The following is a 27319-nucleotide window of genomic DNA, read 5'->3' on the forward strand; positions in this document are numbered from 1 at the left end:
TTTTAAAGGAGAATTTGTTGATATTTGTTTAATTCTTATAATTGTAGGAATGTATGGTTCAAATTATGCTTTATGGGTTGAGGATCAAAGGTTTTCTTCAATAGTTAAACTATTTTTTTGATATTGTTGCTCAAAAGGTTACATAGTAAGTCTCGCCCGAAGAGAAATTGGAATATTGTTGCAGTGGAAATTTGGATCAACTTGAATCACAATTTGTCCATTCATACATGCACCTGTATAAAGCATCTAATCTATGGTTTTGTAGATTGATAGATAACTTTGTGATGTGGACAACCTCGTTGAATCTCCAATTTATTCACAACCCATTAACACTCACGTACTTTATTTGTTTAATTCTTATAATTATAAGAATGTATGGTTTAAATTTATGCTTTATGGGTCAAGGATCACATGTTTTATGTAATAGCTAAACTATTTCTTTGATATTGTTGCCTAAATTGTTACATCATAAGTCTCGCCCAAAAAGAAATTGGAATATTGTTTCAGTGGAAATTGGGACTGACTTGAATTGCAATTTTTCCATTTATACATGCACCCACAATGTTATAACAAATATAAATAATCCAAACTATGGTTTTGTACATTGATGGATAGTTTTATGAGGTGGACAACCTCGATGAATCTCCAATTTATCCACAAGCCATTAATGTTTACAGTCAACTTATATATATTCCTAAGTTTGTTATAAAAATAAAATATAAAAACTAATATAATATATTTAACTTATAAATTAATATTAATTTACATATAATTTTTTTTTGTCTTTTTCTATGTGGTTTATGTTCTCGGAGATGAGTGACCACTATGTTCACATAATAGTTGTAATAGGAAGATCTACTCAAAAGGATCACTTTCTGTTGACTCAATCACAAAGTCTAACCCCAGAGTATTGAGAGAAATCAACTCATGACCTCTCAATAACAAAGATGCCTTAATTAGAGAAGCTCAACAAACTATATTAACCCTCAAAGCTATATAAAATCTATTTATATATACATAATTAAAATTTATATATTTTTATTATTTATAAAATTATATTAAATATATATCCTCTCAAATTTAGGCTAAATTTTTACTTTTAAAATTTTAATTAAATTACAATCTCACAAAAATTAGCTAAATTCCAATCTCACGAAAATTGAACTAAATGATTTATAATAATAACAGTGCACTGCAATGTAATCATCAACTTTCATTGATTCCCATCAAACCAATTATATTGGACCATTTCGGAATATTAAACATTGTTAATTTGCAAATATTCCAATCGCAAAATAATAATATGTAACTGATTCTTTATTTTCACAATCACACAACATAATGGTTTTTTTAATATTCGACCATTAAAACTTATAATTCAAAATAAGCTAGCTTTGGCATAGTTTAATTATTAAGTTTCCAAAAGTATGAACTAGTTCTCACATTTGAACAAAGACTGCAAAGTAGCTATCTTTACTTAGTTTAAATATAGTTAAATTAGAGTAAAAAACAATAAAAACATATCACTTTCTATTAATAAAAAGTACAATTAAAATAATTAGATATTTCATGATTGCATTATCTATAGCTACCCAGAGATAATACGAACTCTATTTATGAATGATTTTTTTGTAAGCTTTAATATCATATTTGTTCATATTAATCTATTGTCTGTATAAAATTTTATGGAAAATTTATATTTTTTTCATCAAAAAGTAAAGGTGCCTTCTAAAAATGCTAACTTAGTTTAAATATAGTTAAATTAAAATATATGTTATTTGTTAAATATGTTATTTCTATTATTAATCCATACTATATACATTATTAAAGTAAAGGACAATAAAAGAAAGATTGCAATTGATAAATGTTTCATGGAATTTAAGGTTTTCATCACCAACACCATCCATGCATGTGAAGGGAAGATTATGGATACATGGAGAGGAAATTTTACAACAATCACACTTGGTTATTAATGTTAAATGGTGATAACTAATTTAATTTTGTGTTTTCCCCAACATCTAATTTTAGTTACAACTTTAATGTACTAAAAAAAACCATTAATAAAATAATGAAAATTATCTCCGCGTTATTGTTATTTTCTCCTTGCATTTAATAGAACTACTTCAACCAAAAGAAAAACAAGAAACAAAACCTAAAGTTTAGAGGATCATTAGTTGTGGGTTTGTTATCGAGGTAGGATTCTCCTTAAAACAAATAGTATCAATATCCCAAGGTTATAATGGGAGTTTTGTTCCAAAAATATCTCTTATCTTGGCCATAAAAACAAACAATATCAATGTCCAAGGTTATAACGGAAATTTTGTTCCAAATAATCTTAATGTTAGCATCATTACATCCTCGTTACAAATAAATTCAATTATTTAGAATTCATAATATTTGATAAGACTGAAACTATGCCCTAACTCACTTATAAATAATGATTAATTACGTTAAATATTAATTCTTTCCAAAAACTAAAATATAAGAATTACAATTAAAAGATGTTGTTATTAGTTGAGATATAGTTCCTACTTTAAATTTATTTTTAAATAATAAAGTAAAGGTATAAAAGTTATAATTTTTTATAAAAAGTTTATTTAGAAATTTTGTAAATTATTTATTTTTAATTAATAAAATAATTTTATAGAAAGTTTATTTAATTTTTTGTAAATTATATTTAAGCCATGCGTTGGAAAAAATATAATAATTACTTTTTAATTAATATAAAAATTAATATTTAAAATATTAATATTTAATAAATCTTATTTTATTATAAAACTAAACAAGTTTTTTTTGTTATTAAAATTATGGATATGATTATGTATATTATATATATGGATAAGTATTATGAAAGTAAGAGGTTTCTTAAAATTATTTTTCACTTTATTCAAAGTCACTTTTTGCTCAAGCTAAAATGACATAATATTTAATGAAAAGTTTTGCCGTGATAAAGAAATATGAATAAGAATAAAACTAAGATATTATAATGATGAGATTAACTCGAATTTCTAAAATCAAAAGTCATTCCTTGTCTTAATTAGTGTGAAGAGGAAAAAAAGGAAATTAAACATGTTAAAATATGAATTAACACTAAGATATTATAATGATGAAATTAATCAGAATTTCTAAAATCAAAAGTATCTCCTTGTCTTAATTAGTGTGAAGAGGGAAAAAAAAGAAATTAAACATGTTAAAATATGAATTAATTCCCAAAACATATTCAGATAAATATGTTTGTCACTTTTATGAATCTAAAAAGATAGAAGATCAAAAATATTCTCTCTTATAATATCCAACCTAGAATTAAAATTAAATCTACATTTTAAAATATGTGTCATGCTACTCACATTCTTAATTTTTTAACTCAACAAAACTATGATGTTAATGGAATTTTTTGAATACTTTTTAGACAATCAACAAAAGTAAAATATTTTTAATACATTTTGAAGAATTAACAAAATTATATTAATGTTGGAATATTAATGATAATTTTTAAACATGAAAATAAAATTGTAAAAAATGAAATACCTTATTAATTTTTATTTTTATTTTCAGATCTCATTTGTCATTATCATATTGTTTTAATATCAAACAAGGATAAACATGATTTAAAAAAATAAAGATAAATTAAAATAAGATTAAAAATAAATATAAATTTGAACTTACAAAATGTTAATTAATTTTTTAATATTTAACAATAAGGGGAAGGTTCGTTTAAAGTGTTCATGGAAATGTATCGATTAATCTTACGAGGTAAGCATGCTATATATGTGTGTGTGTGTGTGTGTGTATAAAATAAAATAAAATGTTTTGTGAAATGAGAAGTTCTAGATAAAGAGATTATATAATAGCATGCTTTAAAGCAAGTAAGTTCCTTATGATAAATGGAAGATCCCTAACTATAACCACTTCTATAAAAGATAATGGTATCTAAAATCGATTAACTAATTGATACAATAAAGAGAATATGAAATATACTTTCAAAGTATTATATCAATTCAAGCCCTTGGTACATGGCTTACATATATATAGCAATTGTAGAGAGTATTCATTATGTTGAAGCTCCGGTTATATCTCAATTTTACATTCATTTCGAGATTGATGATGGGATGTGTATTTCCACTAGCATTAAAAGTATTTTTCCATATGCATGAGCTAAGTGTTATCACCACTTATGAAAGAAAGGGAAAACACAATAGACATTATTTGTCTTTATTGTTTTTTATTTCAATTTAGCTATATTTAAACTAAAAGGAAGAACTAGCTACACTAGCGACTATGTAACACTTGTTTTTCATGTGTTATAATTTCTATAATAATAATTTTTAAAACATTTTATTTATTTTTAATCATTTAAATTTGTATTTAAAACAATGTTTTCCGAACTTTGAATTCTTTTAAACATGGTTTTGTTTTTGTTGAAATTATTTTACGGGAGCATTGTTTAATTTTATGGTTATATAAAGTCAATGTTCTTGATACTTCCCGTGGAGATTCACCCAAAAGTGCCTGGGAGGAGGTTAGAAGGTATAAGTTTGGACTATTTAAACCACTTTTAATCCTTTAGGCCTGCAATAAAATGATTTTCTACAAAGCTGAAAATTCATTATGAGGTCTTGGGGTCAAAACCCCTTGGGTACGCAACATAGAAATTTGTTTCGACAAAGAAATACATTTATAAAGGGTTGAAATAACTAAATCCATGCTATATTTTCAAGATATAAACTTAATAAATAAATTTGAGCTAAACCAAGGCAAATAAAATATATTTGCTTGTAAAAGGGAGCTTTGTTGAGTGAAAATATGCAAATGAAAGTTTGCTACAGCTATATCTTCCTGCACATTTGCACACATAAACTAGATATACTCGTGTAAATGTGGCAAAATAATCTTAAAAATAGATATATCAATTCATTGGCTGTGATAAATCCTTAAGCTCTTTTTCTTCAAGGTTTACTAGCGCTATATATGATAGATAAATTGCAGGAAGCTAGTAATAAAAATATAAAAGGAATTTTTTTAAAGAACTTTTAAATGATGAGATGGTTGAAGGATGAGGTTTTACCGTTTCTGTTTAAGCTTACTGATTTGCAGAGTTGCGATCACAACCTTTTTTTTTTTGTTGATTTTCCCTTTGAGACTAGAGATGAGTGGGGAGTTGGGGGCAAGATTATCCCCCTCTTTTAGCCTTGGACAACCTGCAAGAAAATTCAACCACACTAGGAGGATCTACTCCTTTGAGATCCCCCAACTATAATAGCAACACTAGTGTCGATAGCTCACAAATGTGAAGGGAGATTCCCCCCTAAGAGAGCTTGTCCAACACTTGGAAAAGAGTATTTTTGGCAACTAGCAAATTGTGAGGTGAAGACCTGGGCCTTGATCTCCCCTTCCACATGACCCTCTACAGACTGTTGTGATACTTTTGTGATAGCTTAAGTATAACTGCAACTGAGTCCTTAAAAGCACAAGATTGTAGGAAAAAACCAAGAAGAAAAGGCATAGAAGATCAACTCAATGCATAAGAGAGTATTTTCACAAATAGTTTCTTTGTATTATCGCGTCAAAATCATCTCCTACTCAACAACACTTACTAGAGGAAGACATGCGCATATCTTCTGTATATGCGCATATCTTCCGTATATACGAAAGACATGCGCATATCTTCCGTATATGCCCAATTTCCGTATATGCGCACATCTTCCATATATGCATGGTTTCCGTATGTGTGCAATTCCTGTATACGGAAGATATGCGCATATACGGAAGATATGCGCATATACGGAAATTGGGCATATCTTCTGTATATGCCAGTTTCCGTATATGCACAATTTCTGTATATGGAATCTGTTCATATACGGAAGACATGCGCATGTCTTCCGTATATGCTCAATTTCCGTATATGCGCATATCTTCCGTATATGCGCATATTTCCGTATATGCACATGTCTTTCGTATATGCCCAATTTCTATATATGCGCATATCTTCCGTATATACGGAAGACATGCGCATATCTTCCGTATATGCACAATTTCCGTATATGCGCACATCTTACGTATATGCACAGTTTCCGTATATGCACATATCTTCCATATATACGGAAAACATGCGCATATCTTCCGTATATGCCCAATTTCCGTATATGCGCACATCTTCCATATATGCACAGTTTCCGTATGTGTGCAATTCCTGTATACGGAAGATATGCGCATATACGGAGATTGGGCATACCTTCCGTATATGGCCAATTTCCGTATATGCCCAATTTCCGTATATGGAATCTGTGCATATACGGAAGATATGCGCATGCCTTCCGTATATGCCCAATTTCCGTATATGCGCATATCTGCCGTATATGCGCATATTTCCGTATATGCGCATATCTTCTGTATATGCCCAATTTCCGTATATGCGCATATTTTCCGTATATACGGAAGACATGTGCATATCTTCCGTATATGCCCAATTTCTCTATATGCGCACATCTTCCATATATGCACAGTTTCCGTATGTGTGCAATTCCTGTATACGGAAGATATGCGCATATACTGAAGATATGCGCATATACGGAAATTGAGCATATACGGAAGATATGCGGACGTCTTTCGTATATGCCCAGTTTCCGTATATGCCCAATTTTCGTATATGGAATCTGTGCATATACGGAAGACATGCGCATGTCTTCCGTATATGCTCAATTTCCGTATATGCGCATATCTTCCGTATATGCCCAATTTCCGTATATGCACACATCTTCTATATATGCGCATATTTCCGTATACGCGCATATCTTCTGTATACACGGAAGAAATGCGCATATCTTCCGTATATGCCTAATTTCCGTATATGCTCATATCTTCCGTATATACGTAAGACATGCGCATATCTTCCGTATATGCCCAATTTCCGTATATGCGCACATCTTTCGTATATGCACAGTTTCCGTATATGCGCATATCTTCCGTATATACGGAAGACATGCGCATATCTTCCGTATATGCCCAATTTCCGTATATGCGCACATCTTCCATATATGCACAGTTTCCGTATGTGTGCAATTCTTGTATACGGAAGATATGCGCATATACGGAAATTGGGCATATCTTCCGTATATGCCGAATTTCCGTATATGCCCAATTTCCGTATATGGAATCTGTGCATATACGTAAGATATGCGCATGCCTTCCGTATATACCCAATTTCCATATATGTGCATGCCTTCCGTATATGTCAAATTTCCGTATATGCACATATCTTCCGTATATGCGCATATTTCCGTATATGCGCATATCTTCCGTATATCCCCAATTTCTATATATGCGCATATTTTCCGTATATACGGAATACGGAAGACATGCGCATATCTTCTGTATATGCCCAATTTGTGTATATGCGCACATCTTCCGTATATGCACAGTTTCCGTATGTGTGCAATTCCTGTATACGGAAGATATGCGCATATACGGAAAATATGTGCATATACGGAAATTGGGCATATACAGAATATATGCGCATGTCTTCCGTATATGCCCAGTTTCCGTATATGCACAATTTCTGTATATGGAATCTGTGCATATACGGAAGACATGCGCATGTCTTCCGTATATGCTCAATTTCTGTATATGCGAATATGTTCCGTATATGCTCAATTTTCGTATATGCACAGATTTCCGTATATGCGCATATCTTCCGTATACACGGAAGACATGCACATATCTTCCGTATATGCCCAATTTCCGTATATGCGCATATTTTCTGTATATACGGAAGACATGCACATATATTCCGTATATGCCCAATTTCTGTATATGCGCACATCTTCTGTATATGCACAGTTTCCGTATATGCGCATATCTTCCGTATATCTTCCGTATATGCGCATATCTTTCGTATATACGGAAGACATGCGCATATCTTCCGTATATGCGCACATTTTCCATATATGCACAGTTTCCGTATGTGTGCAATTCCTGTATACGGAAGATATGCACATATACGGAAATTGGGCATATCTTCCGTATATGCCCAATTTCCGTATATTGGGGTATTTCCGTATCTGGAATCTGTGCATATACGGAAGATATGCGCATGCCTTCCGTATATGCCCAATTTCTGTATATGCGCATATCTTCCGTATATGCGCATATTTCCGTATATGCGCATATCTTCCGTATATGCCCAATTGCCGTATATGCGCATATTTTCCGTATATACGGAAGACATGCGCATATTCTCCATATATGCCCAATTTCCGTATATGCGCACATCTTCCATATATGCACAGTTTCCGTATGTGTGCAATTCCTATATACACAGTTTCCATATATGCACAATTTCTGTATATGGAATCTGTGCATATACGGAAGACATGCGCATGTCTTCCGTATATGCTCAATTTCCGTATATGCGCATGTTTTCCGTATATGCCCAATTTCCGTATATGCACAGATTTCCGTATGCCCAATTTCCGTATATGCACAGATTTCCATATGCTCAATTTCCGTATATGCGCATATCTTCTGTATATGCCCAATTTCTGTATATGGAATCTGTGCATATACGGAAGATATGCGCATGCCTTTCCGTATATGCGCATATCTTCCGTATATGCCCAATTTCCGTATATGCACAGATTTCCGTATATGCGCATATCTTCCGTATACACGGAAGACATGCGCATATCTTCCGTATATGCCCAATTTCCATATATGCGCACATCTTCCGTATATGCACAGTTTCCGTATATGCGCAATTCCTGTATACGGAAACTTGGCATATACGGAAGAGATGCGCATATACGGAAGACATACGCATGTCTTCCGTATATGCGCAGATTCCATATACAGAAATTGTGCATATACGGAAACTGGGCATATACGGAAATATGCGCATATCTTCCGTATATGCCAATTTTCGTATATGCGCATATTTCCGTATATGCGCATATCTTCCGTATACACGGAAGACATGCGCATATCTTCCGTATATGCCCAATTTCCGTATATGCGCACATCTTCCGTATATGCACAGTTTCCGTATATGCGCATATCTTCCGTATATACGGAAGACATGCGCATATCTTCCGTATATGCTCAATTTCCGTATATGCGCACATCTTCCATATATGCACAGTTTCTGTATGTGTTCAATCCCTGTATACGAAAGATATGCGCATATACGGAAATTGGGCATATCTTCCGTATATGCCCAATTTCCGTATATGCACAATTTCTGTATATGGAATCTATGCATATACGGAAGATATGCGCATGCCTTCCGTATATGCGCATATCTACCGTATATGCGCATATTTCTGTATATGCGCATATCTTCCGTATATGCCCAATTTCCGTATATGTGCATATTTTCCGTATATACGGAAGACATGTGTATATCTTCCGTATATGCCCAATTTCCTTATATGCGCACGTCTTCCATATATGCACAGTTTCCGTATGTGTGCAATTCCTGTATACGGAAAATATGCGCATATACGGAAGATATGCGCATATACGGAAATTGGGCATATACGGAAGATATGCGCACGTCTTCCGTATATGCCCAGTTTCCGTATATGCACAATTTCTGTATATGGAATCTGTGCATATACGGAAGACATGCACATGTATTCCGTATATGCGCATATCTTCCGTATATGCCCAATTTCCGTATATGCGCATATCTTCCGTATATGCCAATATTTCCATATATACGCATATCTTCCGTATACACGGAAGACATGCGCATGTCTTCTGTATATGCCCAATTTCCGTATATGCGCATATCTTCCGTATATACGGAAGACATGCGCATATCTTCTGTATATGCCCAATTTCCGTATATGCGCACATCTTTCGTATATGCATAGTTTTTGTATATGCGCATATCTTCCTATGTACGAAAGACATGCGCATATCTTCCGTATATGCCCAATTTCCGTATATGCGCACATCTTCCATATATGCACAGTTTCCGTATGTGTGCAATTCCTGTATACGGAAGATATGCGCATATACGGAAATTGGGCATATCTTCCGTATATGCCGAATTTTCGTATATTCCCAATTTTCGTATATGGAATCTGTGCATATACGGAAGATATGCGCATGTCTTCCGTATATGCCCAATTTCCGTATATGCGCATATCTGTCGTTTATGCCCATATTTCCGTATATGCGCATATTTGCCATTTATGCGCATATTTCCGTATATGCGCATATCTTCCGTATATGCCCAATTTCCGTATATGCGCATATTTTCCGTATATACGGAAGACATGTGCATATCTTCCATATATGCCCAATCTCCGTATATGCGCACATCTTCCATATATGCACAACTTCCGTATGTGTGCAATTCCTGTATACGGAAGATATGCACATATACGGAAATTGGGCATATACGGAAGATATGCGCACGTCTTCCGTATATGCCCAGTTTCCGTATATGCACAATTTCTGTATATGGAATCTGTGCATATACGGAAGACATGCGCATGTCTTCCGTATATGCTCAATTTCCGTATATGCGCATATCTTCCGTATATGCCCAATTTCCGTATATGCGCATATCTTCCGTATATGCGCATATTTCCGTATATGCGCATATCTTCCGTATACACGGAAGACATGCGCATATCTTCCGTATATGCCCAATCTCCGTATATGCGCATATCTTCCGTATATACGTAAGACATGCGCATATCTTCCGTATATACGTAAGACATGCGCGTATCTTTTGAGCACTAGGATTACATAGATTACACAAAGTAAATTTACAATTTAACAAGTTTTTGATAAATCAATCTCAAATGACCCAAAAAAATACCCGAAAAAGAGCTAAAACATAGAATAGTGGTAATACTTAAAATGTTTTAACCAAAATAAATTATATTTTCAATTATTGAAATATTTTAACCGAATTTTTTTATTTTTGAAGGTGTTTTATATGATAAATACATATATATTTTAAATATATGTAATATGTATATATTTGACATTGAAATATATACTTCATAAGTTCATTAAAATATTTGTTATAAATTCTATTTTCCATGTCAAAATGCTTTTGCATTCTTGATTATTAGTAAATAATTTTTGAAATAAACATCTAATCACTCAACTCTCCATATTGAAATATTTAATTTATAACCTCTATATATATATATATATATATATATATATATTGGTTGTGTTATCAATATTTTTTAAATCCCAGAAATTTAAAATTAAACAAAATACACAGATCTCTAATTATTCTAGGAAATAACTAAAGTTTTTATTCTCATTTACTACATTTTTCAAGTTGAAATATTTTTTATACATTTTTTTTTTTTCGACTTTATTTATCTACATGTATAAAGTTGATAATGCAGATATTAAGATAGTTTATTCAAGTTTTATATTGGAATATTTTTAAAGAATGTAAGAATTATGCATTTTACACACACATATATATGACACTTTCTTTTTGTAAAATTGATACAAATAATGTTATTTCACATGAACATCTAAATATTTTGTTTTTGGTTAAGAGTGAGCTAAATATTTTTACTACATCTCTTTCATATAGGGTTGTAATATTTACAACAAACTTAGCTAAGAGAGAGTGAGATTATTGATGTTTTTAATTAAAACTTTTAAAATTGATATAATATTATGTTATTTCACATGAGCATCCAAATATTTTATTTTTTTGTTAAGAGTGAGTAAAATATTTTTACTATATCTCTTTCATATGGGGTTGTGATATCAACAACAAAATTAGCTACGAGAGAGTGAGATTATTGATGTTTTTTAATGTTTTTAATTAAAACTAACCAAATATGTATAATTTTTTTTGTTTTTAATTACGTCCAACATTGTTTATTATTTAGAATAAATATATATATACTTTTCTTGCTGAGAAAAAATTATACCTCTATCGTAGGATGAGCCTCTTTGCACAACTATTATATCATTATAATGACTTTGAGTTGTGTTTTTAATTAACCGTATTCCTTGAAAATTGTAGAGCTTACCTTAGATAATATATAAAAAGTGAAAGAAAATCTTCTTAATATTTTTTTTTTGTAAATTTGACAGTTATACATCTTCATCATGTCCAATATATTAATTTAACACGGCGGGTAATTGAAGCAGTGTTTTAACAGAGCACTTGATCATCGTTTATCCAAGATGAGTAAACCAAATCTTCTTAAATTTTAGTGGAGTTGTAAATTGGAAAAAAAAAATATTCAAATTTAACATTACATCGATTTATTTATTTCAATTTAATATTACGTATATGTAAATCACTTGTTTATGTAATTTTTTTATTGCCAGCCTATACTATTCATTTTTTATAAAACAATGTTTTAAAGAAAAGACTTGAATATCAAAACCAAAATTCACAGTTTGGAGGTTTGAAATTAATGGAATTCACATTTTTGGATTCCAAATACATACTTTTATCCATCGATATTTCCACTCTCAAAAATCAATATTTCACTTTAGAATATTAACCATCTCAAAATTATAAAATACAACTTTTAACTTTATACTTCCTTACTATTTCAATTGTAATTTTATTTTGGTAATCTTAATATTCTCTCTTCTCCAATCACACCCTTAACCCCATAAAACAAAAAAATTCAATAAAGGTTAAAGAGGTTAAATAACAAGTACATGTTTATTAAATGGGTTGATTCTCACATGTAAAATATATGGAATATGAACATAAACTATAAACTATAATTCATATGTAAAGAAATAAATGAATATTCTAAGGTTGAGGATGTGAAAATATATTTAAGATTTCATATTTTTTTCGATATATATTTTGTTTATACTTAAGAGTCGTTGTTGTATGGTAGTTTATGATAAAAATATCTACGGTTACATATTTGTTAAGAGACTTGGTAAGAATATTTTTAAAGCGATATTGGATTGTAATGTGTGGTTATTGTTTTTTTATCTAGTATCAAGTTTGGAAGGCATATGTATTTTTAGACAGATTCATCTTGAGGTGAGAGGTATAAGTCTTAAGATTACATTTTAAACATCAAATAAGATATAAATATAAAAGTAACTTAACTTATAAACTTGATAATTTGTAACTAATAAAAACAAAATCTGTTACAACTATTCATCAAAAAGTAATGTAACATTGATAGAATATAACATCGCATCCACATAAGGATTTAAAATTCAATGAAGATGTTGTCATAAACACAAATATAAATTTATGTATTTTTTATTCAAAATAGGTCCAACTATACATGTTTCTTTTTTACAAAATAGAACTTCATTTCCAACATAAATAATGGAATCTCATGCCCATCAATGACATAATGGAAAAACAACATCATGATCGATCTACCGTATGGGTCTATAAGTCACCCTCGTCCCATGAGGCACTCCCAGGTGGATTTCCAAATTGATGTCTCTGCAAAAAATTACAATAATCAATTAGTTGTAAAAATTGAAAGGCATATAATCAATTTCATTAATTCATGATGATATTTTGATCAAATACTCATTCTCACCGTGAGGATTTGAGGCAATGGAGAAGACAACCCTTCCTGGGTAGATGGCAGAGCACTTGGTGACGGATATAGGCATTGTTCAGGGGCGCTGGATAAAGGCATGGTGGATGTGAAATAGGGAAAAGGTAGTGGGTGCGGGCGACGATACACCCCCATCGGTTGTACAATAGTGGGAATCACTATAGGCCAGGGGATTAACCTAGGGGGGGAAATTGGAATGTTAAGGGTGGACGATTGAAAAAATGAGAATGGTGGATGATTGAAGGGTAGGGGTGAGCATTGGGAAGGTATTACAGAGGTGGTTATAGGCATGGAAGAATTTATGGAGGAAAAAGGTGGTGGGTGTGGGCGATGATACATCTTAATTGGTTCAACAATAGGGGGAGCACCCTTGGGGAGGATATTGGAGTGTTAATCGTTGAAGCAGTGTTCCCAATGCTAGATATTTTTTCAGTAGCATGTTCATCGAGAATAGACTGGAAGGAGAAGGTCAAGCCAAACTTTAAAGGGAAAGGAATGAAGCTAGCAATGGGAAGCCATAAGCCAGTCGCTCATGCCAAAGGAGAACCTCACTAGAGAGATGTCATTGGCAAGTGAAGAGTGGTTCATGAAACCCACACAATATGAAATTGAGAAGCTTAGGGTAGGGCCTATGTAATGTTGGGCACGTGGGAGAACCATTGGAAAAATGACTTCCCTCAACGGAAACAAAGTCGCCCAAGATCGTATAACGTACATGAAGAAGAGACTGTGAACGACATGGAGAGGTGTGCACCATGCATATATGCATCCATGGACAACAGATAAGTGGATCATCGGGCCTCAATAATCTAAATGGAAGGTAAGATCAATGACCAATCCATTTCTATTTTGTTAAACCCAGGACAAACTACGTAAGCCCATAAGTGGTCGAGAAGAGTTCCTTACTCAGGACAATTCATAAGGAGTCTTGGCTAGTCCAATTGGCTATTGAGACCAGGAAGAAAGTGGATTATTCCATCCAATTCATGCCTAATCATGCTAAATGACATGCCCATTGTAATTAATTTAAATTTGTTGCCCATGGGAGCATATGACATCCTGATTAGGGTGGATTGGCTGATGCAACACCAAAAAAAATCATTTTTTATAGAAATTCGATCAGATTCCTTAGTAACAATGGGGAAAATACCATATTATAGGGGAAGATCAAGCTAGTGTCAATCAGACTAGTAACAATATTGCAACTTAAGCATTGTGGTCACAAGGGCTATATCCTATTCATTATTCACATCTCCAGTGGATCGAGAGGCAACAAGAATAACATGAGGGAACATCCAATTGTAAATTAGTATGTAGATGTTTTCCTAGAGAAGATCCAATGACCACCACCACATAGGGAGGTTGATTTCTTGATTGAACTCATGCCTGTGGAAACTCCTTATCAAATGAGCACGCTTGATTTAATTGAGTTGTAGCTAGACGAAATGTTGGATAAAGGGAACATTAGGTCAAGTGTATCACCGTGGGTAACATATGTGTTATTTGGGAAAAGGAAATATGGCACTTTGAGATTGTGTGTTAATTATTGAAAACTCAACAAGGGCACTATTAAGAACATACATCCATTTCCATAGATTGTTGATCTATTTGAACATATTAAAGGGGAATTATTATTCTAAAAAATTGATTTTAGATCATGGTACCATCAGGTGCATATCAAAGAAGAAGACACACACAAGACAACATTTTGAACTAGATATGGGCACTACGAATTCACGGTTGTACCATTCGAACTTACAAGTGCTTTGGCTACTTTCGTGTTCCTTGTGAATAACATTTCGAGTCCTTATTTGGAAAAGTTTGTGCTCGTTTTTATGGACAACATCCTCATGTATTCTAAGAATAAGGATGATCATGAGAAACACCTCACAGTTGTGCTACAATTGTTGAGAGAGAATAAGATCTATGTAAAAGTCAACAAATGTGAGTTCTACCAAACTCAGATTTAGTATTTGGAGCATGTTGTTTCAAAGTAAGGCTTTGTACTAGACCCAAAGAAAGTTAAGGTATTCATGGAGTGGCCTACTCCTTACAATGTGACTGAGGTAAGATCTTTCATAGGGTTGTAAGTTACTATTGTAGGTTTATTTGAAACTTCTCTAAGATTGGTTACCCAATCACTGCATTGCAAAGAAAATGGGTTAATTCCCAATAAATAGATCAATGTGTTGAGAGCTTTGAACAATTGAAAAATTTTCTTCCACATGCACTGGTGTTAAGGATTGATGACCTAGACAATGACTCTGGGGTGTGTATGGATGCCCACAAGGAAGGAATTAGTGGAGTCTTGATGCAAGAAGGCCAAGTGGTCTGTTATGAGACCAGGAAGTTAAATGAACATGAACAAAATTATGTCACTCATGATTTAGAATTTGCAGCCATAGTTCCATTGAGGTGAAAAATCAACACCCCATTTTTATCTTATTTATTTCAAATAATAGGGACCCTTTCTGTTAATTTTGGCTAAAACACCTTTTAATATTTTTCATTTGAATAAGTGTCCTACAATTTTGCTAGATTTCTATTTTCTTCGTATTTCCATTTTGATTGCTTCATTATGTTTGATTTTCCACTAGCTTTCCACCAATACTTGTTTCATCTCATTTGGTTGCATGGTTTGCAAATGACACCTCTCCGAAGTTTGATAATTTTTACCTCTGAGCTAAAAAATGTGCAAAATGTATATTATTTTAATTTTGTAGATTAATTGTAAATATTGGTTTTTAATTAATTTTTACTAATTAATTCATTTTTCGTTAATGATCCTACAAAATCACCACAGCCAAATTGTAAAACAATTAAAACTATGGTGCTTTAAGGATCTTGAAAATCTATTCTAAATCCCAATTTCAAAAATTAAAAAAAACCAAAACCAAAATAGTTATAATTCATTTTATTAAACTTTTAAATTATAAAATATCGTTAATCTTATATGAAGTAGGTCCCACTCCATCATCCTTCTCACGTCACCTCCCTCCTCCTTCGTTCCATCCGAACTCACAACATTTATATATGTTAATTTTTTAAACAAACCTCCAATAGATTGGTTACAAAACACTTTATATTAAAATTTGTTACATTAGGACGATTCATATATCGGACCTCAACATTTTTATAATATCATAACTTTTTTTTTTTAATGTAACCTTGGATGCAAAATCTCTATGATGTCTACTTCAACACCTCCCGATGTCCCTCGAAACTTCGTTGACAGCTTTTTCATAAAACCTCTGATATGCTTAACTCCTCTCATGCCTTATTCTTCCTTTGTTATAACACTTTGGTAATTATGAGAAAGGTGTGATGTCAATAGTTTATTCGATTATTAAATAGGTTTTGTGTTATATTTTTTTAAATACCAAAGATTAATTTAATTTAATTAAAATCTTAATTTTAATTAAAATTTCTTATATAATTTAATTTTGTTTTGTAACTTGTAAATTAATTAACTTATAATTAAGTGTAGATTAGTTTAGGTTAATTAATTGTAATTATGATTTAAATTAACATTTTAAAAAAAGTATTTAATTATTTAAATACTTATAATTAATTAAATAATTATAATTAATAACAGTTAATTAAAACTAGATTTTTTAATTAATTTTTTTTAATTTTGGCCTAAGTTGAGTTTTGCTTGGCCAAATAAGGTCCGGGATGGCTTATTAGATAAATAAAATCACGGAGAATATCTCTAAACTGGTTGCATGACCAGATTCAATAATTAACTAAGTCTAAAATTTAGCAGAAAATTAAGCTCCGAATTTTTAACCAATACTAATTTCTTGAGTTTAGTTTTTTGCATTTTCATTTGCCCAAAGCTTCTAGAAATTGCAGATCCATTCAATTTTGTTCTCTTTGATCAACAATATATTCACAAGGATCAATGGAAAGTTGATATTTATTTAAATTTTGATTGGAGATGTTTGTTTTCCTAGATTTGGTATTTTTTTTATTTGAATTTTAATTTAATTTTGATTGGTTTTTAGTAGGAGAGCAGTTCGAAGGATGATGAAGAGAATATTTGAAACAATGAAATTGCTCTAGCAAGATAGGAAAAATAATTTTGGCCAATCAAATTTGTGGGAGAAAATTTATTCTCCAAACAATTCTCCTATTTTGATTTTCATTTGTAATTATAAATATGAATTTTAGAGAATGTTAATTTCCTCTTCTTTGCACCTAGTGAATTCTGAAGCACTACTGTAAGGGATTTTCTAGCTGTAGAAGTAGGAGGAAAAACTCATATTTGAGTCAGTGGGATTTGCCTTTTTCAAATATGGACTTTGTATTATAAGAAAAGATTGCACTATTGCAACTCTTCCTTTTAATGACGGAGTGTTTGATTTATAAAAGATTGTTGGAGGTCAGTTAAAGGAACAAAGCATAGAGACCAGGTTTTAATAAATTTGTATTTTAAATACTATTATTTGTAATGTAAATTTCATTTTGAATAGCATATCTGTGTGAAGCTTCATTATATTATGCACTATTGTTTGATGTGGAAGGTTGTCTTTTGAATTAGCTAACTAGTTCACGAGCCTTATAGGTCCGTTATCAATTTTCTCTTTTGCTCACATAATATGCTAAAATTAGATTTCTAAGTAACATTTTACTCAGAAATCTGCTATCTAAATTCAATTTAATTACCATTGATATTAACTCAACTATTTCCTAATGTTATTGGTTAATCATTCACCATTAATAGGCCTCTAAACAGAGCATGTTTTTGGTAATTATAATATCAGCTAGTAGAACTTAATATGGAATGTTTTGTGTAGCATTGTCTTGTTATTCTTAATATGAAAAAGTAAAGTATTTATGTATTCTTAAAATGGAATTTGTGTCACTTTTGTGGTGAGGAGAGGAATGTGTATAAAAAGAAATTACATACATAAAGAAAAATGAAAAATAAAGTGTTATTTTCCCTTTAAGTTAAGCTATGTGATCAATCAAACAAGGAAAATATTTTAGATTGTTTTGTGTATGATAAAAGGTCCTATGAAGACCTATTTTTCCTTTCCACTCTATAAATAACTGGGCCTTGCGGAGATATCTTTTGTGACGGGTACTGGGGCTACGTCCCGAAAGAACTGGTGACGCTTCCAGCAGCCAAAAAATGACGGGTACTGGGGCTATGTCCCAAAAGAACTTGTGAGGCTTCCAGCAGCCAAAGAATGACGAGTACTGGGGCTACGTCCCAAAAGAACTGGTGACGCTTCCAGCAACGAAAAGAATCAACCAAGGTATTGAATGAGGCTTTAGTGCTTCCCACACCTCCACCTATAGGGAAAGATGCCCTAAAATTTGGCCAATAGGATACCTTCGTCTCACGGAGGCAGTCGAGTCTTTAGCTTCTTGGTAATCAGTTATCAGTACCGAGCACTATACAGGTTGGGTAGCCCCATATAGGACCGCACGCACTGAGCCTAAGCCGAACCCCCTCTGAATCGGGTCTCTGTGCTGCCTGGGTTGTCTTTTCCGTGGACTGATTGAAGGATTTGAAGCACCCTAAAAGACAACTTCTATGTTTCAAAATGTAACATGACCATGGCGGCTTATTAGATTCCTACCCCCAACAGTCCTAACCTAAACTATAAATTATTTTGTGGCCCATGTGGGGAAATTTATTTTGTTCAAGTTATGATTGCTTTTACGTGTCTTCCTTCACTTATGGTGTGAAAAATTAAGCTTAAATCATCTAAGTACAAAGGGTTTTTACACTTGATTCCCTTTGTTCAAAGTTTAGAGTAGCTTAGTGTGTGTAGTGAAATGTGTGTGTAAGTGACATAGTGAACATACAAAGTTTGTAGTCATGTGGATATTCGATGATCCTTTTCAAATTCGTCTACTTACACTAAATTATGTTTGTTCCTTACCTGCAAATAAAATAATGTGTGGTTGATGGGCCACTTACTTCCTTCCTATTACACTATGTGAGCCTAAAAAGGGAGATGAAAAACTTAGTGCTTTGAGAAAGATTTCAGATGCAAGCCCAGGATCGTCTAAAAGACGCAAGGGAAGCAGGGGCTACTCCCTTTCTTTAATAACACCAGTTCCTAGTCCCAATGCTAATGAAGTAAAGATGCTTTGGTTAGTAAAAAATATGAGTGAATTATGGGCCACTTACTCCTTTGCAAATTAAACTATTTGACTTCGGTAAAATAGCAAAACAAATTGAAAAAATGTGTGGATTATGGCCACTTACTTTTCCCGTTATTAAGCTATGTGTGAAATGTAAAAATTTTAAAGTAAATGCTAAGTAATTGCCCTACTAATACTGATTATTAAAACAATCTGAACTATATGGAAAAAAATTGCAGAGATGAAGGCAATTCACTAAAGGTTGCCAGTCACCCATGAAAGAAAAATTACAATGATTGTTTTTGTTCTTTGTAAACTGTGGGGTTAGGCTCTGCACAAGCGAGCGAACTGTGTGTCAATCTGCAAGAATATGATAAGTGTTAAGCCAAATTATAGATATTAAGAGCGAGAATGATTATAAGCAATATGCATTATCAATGTTCTAAATTTAAACTTATAAGATTAAAGAACAACGTATTTTATAAATGATACTATACTAGAAATAATTTGACTAAAATTTACAATCTCATTAAAACAAATTTGTATTGAAGAACTAAAGGCAAAATTTATACCTTTACCATAAATTCAGTTAAATTAAATGACATCCTAAGCAATAACACAAGGCCATGTGCAAGAAAATTAAAGTAGAGTATAAAGAAGTATCAGAGTACTTTGTAAAATAAATGTAGAGATAAAAAACTATACTAATTATATGTTATTAGTCAATCTGAAATGCATTATCTAATATTTTTTCTCAAAACTTTGGAAATGAGTGGATATTTATGGTAGGAATGTAGCTTGAATATGATATAGATTTAATACATTAAATTTTTTATGATATATTCCATTAAATAAATTCAATAATCTAAAATTATAATTATCTCAATTTCACACGGTGAATTAAAAAATCTTAAAAAACAAAAAATCTGATAAAAAAAAAAAAAATAATGCATCAAAAAAATTATGATGCATTCCATTAAATAAACTTAACAAATTATAATTATAATTATCTCAGTTTCACACACTGAATTAAAAAATCTTAAAAAAATATATAAAAATAACAGCATTAAACTACATTTCATGTTAAAATTTATAATGAATTATATAAATATCATTAAACTCATCATAAAATTTAGGTAAAGAATAAAAAAATTAAAAAAAGAAACAACTCATAAAATTTAATAATTTTAATAATTACCTTTTTAATTTTGGACAATCTTTTACACTATTTAACGAAGGAGGAATTGCACACTATGAATCCTTAGTATCCTATCCATGTTGGAGAGGGAAAAAAAAAAAAATCCCAAATTTCTAGCACTGTTCTATTGATTGGTCCTACTGATGGGGATGAACAAAAATGAGTCTAATCCTATATCCAATATAATTCAATGTATAGTACTCAAAACTGTCAATGTAAAAAGTGTATGTATGAATTTGGGGTAATACATTGAAAAACTGAAGGCACTATTCTTTCTCTTGTACACTTCACTTGATTTGTCTGTAGATCTTCCAGTGTACCATCCACCATAGTTGTAACTTTTAGTGCCAATAGTAACCCAAAAATGTCTTTGCACCATCCACACTAGGGAAATAAGGTGGTTCAAAATATATATGACGTAGGGCATCACAAGCACCTAGATATGATGGACCCTTCATTTCAGTGCTACCCATGGTTGTTACTACCAGCTGCTGATATGAGAAGAAAAACCTTTTCACCGCGGCTTCTATTGCCTGGAAGGCCAACAGAACATGCATTGTTGCAACATGGTAAGCACCTGAAGTGTTATGTGAGCGCAGTCCATGTGAATGAAACAAATGCATAAGTGCCTCCTGGAGCCTTGGTCCACCCTTTGGATCAGCCTCAACACCGATGACTTTGGGCACCAGATGCCTTAGTTCCTTGCATGCATTTGTAAGGTCTCTAAGGGGGGAAGACCGAAGGCAATATGCGCCTGCAAGCGTACTAGTGCTGCTAATTGCCAACTTGTGTTTAAGGCAAAGGAAATCATCTGGGTCCATCACTAGAAGCAAATTCACAATTTCTGTGAGCATGTTCCACATCCTTTCAACCATCCAACAGTCTGTGGATGCTCCTACGAAATCCCCAGAGTCTATTCTTTCATATACTCTCTGCAACCATTCTTGGCCTACAAATACCCAGGCCTCAAAGATCTGGAGGACATTGCAAAGTTTGGCATCTTATAGATTATGGAACTGTTTATGTTGTTTTAAAGAGTGAAAATATCTTGGCTTGCAGATTCTATCATATTCAAGAAGAGGCTTACCTGACATATTTGGTTCCCCCAGACCTAAAGTGAAGGGAGTCCTCTGCATATGGCCTTCAATGGCAAGCCATATTCTAGAAACCATAGCTTCAGCGCTTTTCCATGTACCCAAACGAGGAAGTAAGCTCTCTTCACTTGTTCTGCTAACCACAGGTAAAGCACCAGGTCTCTACCATACCGCATGGAAAACTTTCCATGAGAGAACACCACTACTTACTGACAACTGAAGAGTGGGAACCTGCTTGTCATTTTCACAAATCATTGAAATCAACTCAATCTGGGAACTAATTAAGGATTCAAGCCTTCTCTTCCATTCCTCTTTGTCAATGTAAGTCCTTGTGTCACAGAGGACAGACATAACAAACTGAAAAGTAATCTCCAATGACTGTAAGGTAGCCTTTACCAACCCCTCTCTAGACCAACCAGGCCATTCCTTGAATTTCCACATGGCACTGAGCTCGGGGAGATTCACATACTGCTCGTAACCCGCACACTCCATGGGGGAGGGCTCTATGGATTCTTCAACAAAGGCAAAATAGGATGCCATTTTTTTACAGGACATATTTTTTCCCTGCAAACATAACAAGGAGAGTAAAGACACTAACGCTCTCCATATACCATAATCTAAAAAGAACAACATAATAATAGTGTAAACACTAAAATCCATTTTAAACACTAAAATTTTGAAAACTGGAATAGAATAAAATGTTCTTAAATCCTTGATATATTTAAAAAGCTATATATAATACATTACTGGACAAAAAACATATCTATTTGTTGCAACTCAACTTTTTATGTAGATGATAAAAACTCAACACATAAATAATGAAAAGAGTTAAATAATGTCAACACATAAATATATATTTTTCCAGTTAACAAAGTGAATAGATATAAGCTAAATATACGGTGGTTGGTCTGTTGGCACTTAAATTCTGAGCACATTACTGTTGCACATCCGGCAAGGACAAACTCTGTAAGTGCTTTCATCAACTGATTTTAGTTTGAATATCTAAAGTGTTAATATTTAATGTAAATAATGTCAACTCTCATTTCTTCCTATTTCCATGTGTACCTCATTTCTTTATTTCTCCATTTATACTTATTAGATCAAATTTATCTATTTTTTCCACTGTGCATATATACTCACAGTGTTAATAACTAAACAGATTCCTTAACAACAATATTCCACAATAATTAGACTATGCAATTGTTTTGTAATTTTTTACTATCGTTTTCCATTTCTCCATCCAAACAGATGACACCGGTTTCATCTACCGACATACACGTTTAAATGGGTACCCTGTAATTAAGATGTAAACCAGTGATTATTTAATGTTGGTTGCGTGATATGAGTTCATACAATATAGAAGACATTCTATTACAGAAGTAGATATTAATCTATGAAGGAAAAACATACTCATATCACGCAACCAACATTATCAGATTTCGGAAACCAACCTAATAAAATGGACTTTTCTTTATAAAGTTTTGTTTTGTTCAAGTTTTTTTGTGGATGGTGATGACATCATTTTTATTATTTAATTAAAAATGAACTTTTCTGTGTACGTATTTGCGTTGATAGAGTCTATGGATGGATAGAGTCTATGGATGTTGACGATATCATTATCATTAGTAATTAAAAAAAGGTTATAGACTATGGTTGGTATAGGCGCAACCCTTGTTTCAAAATTATGCGGGTGCTTGATACAAAATTATGCGAATGATGGTTGAGTTCTAAAGTAATTAATTTATAATTTCATAGTTAAGATAATGAAGAGTAAGATAATAGTAGTTGAGATAATCAAAAGTAGTTATCTTAAACCATTGCAGCTCCACTTTTGCACACCTCAACAGCTCATAATCTTTTATATGACTGCGTATAATATATCTACAGTATTCATAATTCATTTGTATAATATAAAATTGAATGAGATGAGGACAGATGATTTGCTGTTAGATTTTGCAGGCAACACGAATACTTATTAATCACAAGTTTTAATGTTATGGTGAGAATTGTTGCACAAATCTAACGAATTCCAGAATGATTATGGCAGGCTCTCCATAAGTAGTGAGACAAGTATGAGAATGATGAACTCTGTTGAAAAATTCTTACATAAAACAAATCTTAAAAAGAAAAAGTGACCTCAAGCAAACTAAAGTAGAATAGTATACTCAATGAAATCGTGTATAGAGAGTTTCTAAACGCAATCAATTAGATGGAATTAACAGGCTCACGTTATTTCTGGTTTTAGTTATACAACTATATACAATTGATGAGAATGCCAAACTTTAATTGTTGTCACCATTGTTACAATACATTATAATTTTGACCTTTTATTGTTACCAGTCATACAAGTCCCAGCCTAATTACCACTGGTACTTGGACTGCCCAGTAAGCTCTGATATGATATTTGACTACAATTTGACTTCTGAACGCATTTGATTTGTATGCAGCGACTAAAAGTAGAATTAGTCAAAGACACTACAAAATCTAAATCCATTTATGAGGCAACCCTTGATTGGGCCAACAAAATGTGATGCATCTTTGGAATATAAATGAATTGAAAAATATGATGACAAGATTCCCTGATTAAACTCATTAAAAGCATCTCGACGGAAAGGTTTCCGGTTTCAATCCTGGACATAGAAACATCGATATTTTCTCTGGGTTTGAGCTGAGAGTTGAATAAATTATGATGTAACATCAGCTGCAATGCCTCTGCGAAGAAAGAACAACACTCATTCTCAGTATGCTCATAAAGCATAAAATACCCATTGTTTAATAAAAAGGCATTCCCCCAATATCGAAAATATGTTCCATTAACTGTATCCTTTCTCACTTTGTCTTCGTGATATCTAATGAAGCAAATAATGATACCCTTTATGAAAAAGTTATCAATGTGGGAGAGGATTAGTTTCACCGGGAGAGGATAAAGTTGTCAAAAATTGATTTATTAGTTAGTTTACTGATTCAATAAATAGTATATTAATAGATTCAGTAATTCAAATATATTTTATGTTACATATTTATTAATTAGTTTAGTAAAATATTGTGTTAATTCAATGACTTAAAATTATAAATTTTTTAAATAAAATAATTTTAAAAATTAATTAAAAAATAGAAAAACAATTTATATTTCAATTTTTTAGTTTCTCTCTATAAAATTTAATTGTGTTGATTTAACTTAAGTATTTTAAAAAGTAATAAATTTTTGGGGAGGGAAATGCGTCAAGAGGCCCAATCAAGGGTTTGATCCATCCGATAATCATGCAAACCCTCGAACTGTGTATTGTATTGAGGATTTCGGGGACACCACGGGCCAGATTCATCAATCTCTGGCGGAGCTGAAGCACTTGAGGCGTAACACGTTCAAGGCTCAGATGAGCAACATGGAAACGTGGATGAGCACGGCGCTCACCAACGAGGACTCCTGTCTCGACGGCTTTCAGCCTGCCAGTGGGAGGGTTAAGGCCATGGTCACGCCCCGCGTGCAGAAAGTGAGTAAATTAATCAGTAATGCCCTTGCCCTTGTCAACAAATTCGCAGCCACTGGAGAAGAATTTGAGCTCGATGTCTGACAGCAGAAACCCTCACGGAGTTCTTTGATGACGGTTAATATATATTTTCAATGTTAATAGAATCTGCGTATTAGAGGTTTCTCGCCATCTGTACCTTTGACGTTATGCGAAATTTAGCATATTTTGAATTGTAAACTATATGCTAGGTTGATATATGAGCTCGATGTCTGACAGCAGAAGCCCTCACGGAGTTCTTTGATGGCCCTTGATATATATTTTCAATGTTAATAGAATCTGCGTATTAGAGGTTTCTCGCCTTTAGTACCTTTCACATTATGCGAAATTTAGTATATTTTGAATTGTAAACTATATGTTATGTTGATATAAAGTTAGTTATAATTGATTCTCGCTGAAAAAAAAAAAAAAAAAAAAAAACCCTCGAAACTGTGTAATACAGTTTTTGGAATTCAGTTCCAGCAGAGCTCAATAATGGAATTTTGGGCGTCACTAAAATATTTGTTAATTCTGAGATTATGAACCCTCGAATTTGAACAAAATGAAAGTAAATTCAAAAACAACAATTTTAACACCAGATGGATGAACGGACATAACTGAGCAATAAATTCGCAGAGGAGATAAATGGTCTTTTACGCAGAGACAGTGATGACGGAAATTATTACACCAGATTAAAATTTTGCACTTCAATGAAGTGATTTGCAGCTCAAATTAGAATGTTAGGCGAGTCTAAATAGATGTTAAAATTCACCAAGAATTCGCAGGCTTCAGATGTACTAACCTTGCCAACAGCAAATCTCAATAACCAATGGCCAGCTCCTCCAGGTATTGAACATTTCCTCTGTTCTGTTCGCCGCGGAGTGCTCATGAATGGTTTTGCAGATAATGTTCTGTTCGCCGCGGAGTGCTCAGGAATGGTTTTGCAGATGAGCTGGCCGGGACTTTGAAGGCCGGAGGAGGTTGGTCCCGTTCGTGCGTGAGGTAAATGAGCTCTCCCGTCGGTCATTAATCCGATATGAGTGGAGTCCATGCTCTCCCGTCCGTCATCAATACGATCTTCGTCCGTCATCAATACGATCTGATGGGAGGCTGCGGGCAGGGTCGCCGGGGGTTTCGATGGGCAGCCGGAGCAGGATGTCGGAGACAGATAAAGTTTACGATGCATGGTCCGATGATGTATGGTCGATGATGCTCTATGAGGCTGTTAGAGGGGTACCTACATAGCATTAACTTTTCTATGGAGGTGGAAATAGGAATCGCCCCCAGCGACTCCCCTGGATTTCGGTGCCGGTATTGTGAATCCCAATAAAGCTGCAGATCCTGGTCTCGTCTATGACTCTGACGTGAATGACTATATAAATTACCTTTGCACTCTCAATATACGAAGAAAGAAATCAGGATGGTAACGAGGAGGGAATACTCGTGCAGCGCCCATTCCGCTGTTGGCGATCTCAACTATCCGTCATTCCTTGCAAATTTCACAACATCATCAGCAGCAGCAAAGGTGAAGAGATTTAAGAGAATTGTAAGCAATGTGGCGGATGACAATAAGATACCGTATCTGTATAGGGCAATAGTGAAGGCTCCTCAAGGAGTTTCAGTGGAAGTGGAACCTGACTATCTGCTATTCAAAGAAAGGAATGAAAAGTTGGCATTTTCTCTTAGCTTGAAAGTACGGAATGGAGAGGATCCTAAGGGTGGAGAATGCGTGGTTTATGGGTACCTGAGTTGGGTTGATGGAAGGGGCCACGTCGTCACAAGTCCGCTTGTGGTTCTATTATGTTAGTAAAGAATATTACTATGCAATCTTCATAGTTTTAGCTTTACATTCTTAGACCTATATTGTGGATA

At 33.0% G+C, this 27319-nt stretch overlaps 1 pseudogene; it reads left to right on the forward strand.

Moving 5' to 3' along the window:
• The window catches only part of LOC149262681 (subtilisin-like protease SBT1.7), a 46391-nt pseudogene extending 19137 nt beyond the window's left edge, over positions 1–27254 (forward strand).
• Positions 27255–27319: the final 65 nt, after the last annotated feature.

The sequence above is a fragment of the Pinus tabuliformis genome, chromosome 6 (genome assembly GCF_031772625.1).
Source record: "Pinus tabuliformis cultivar Carrire ecotype Pingquan chromosome 6, CPIR1, whole genome shotgun sequence".
NCBI lineage: Eukaryota > Viridiplantae > Streptophyta > Pinopsida > Pinales > Pinaceae > Pinus > Pinus tabuliformis.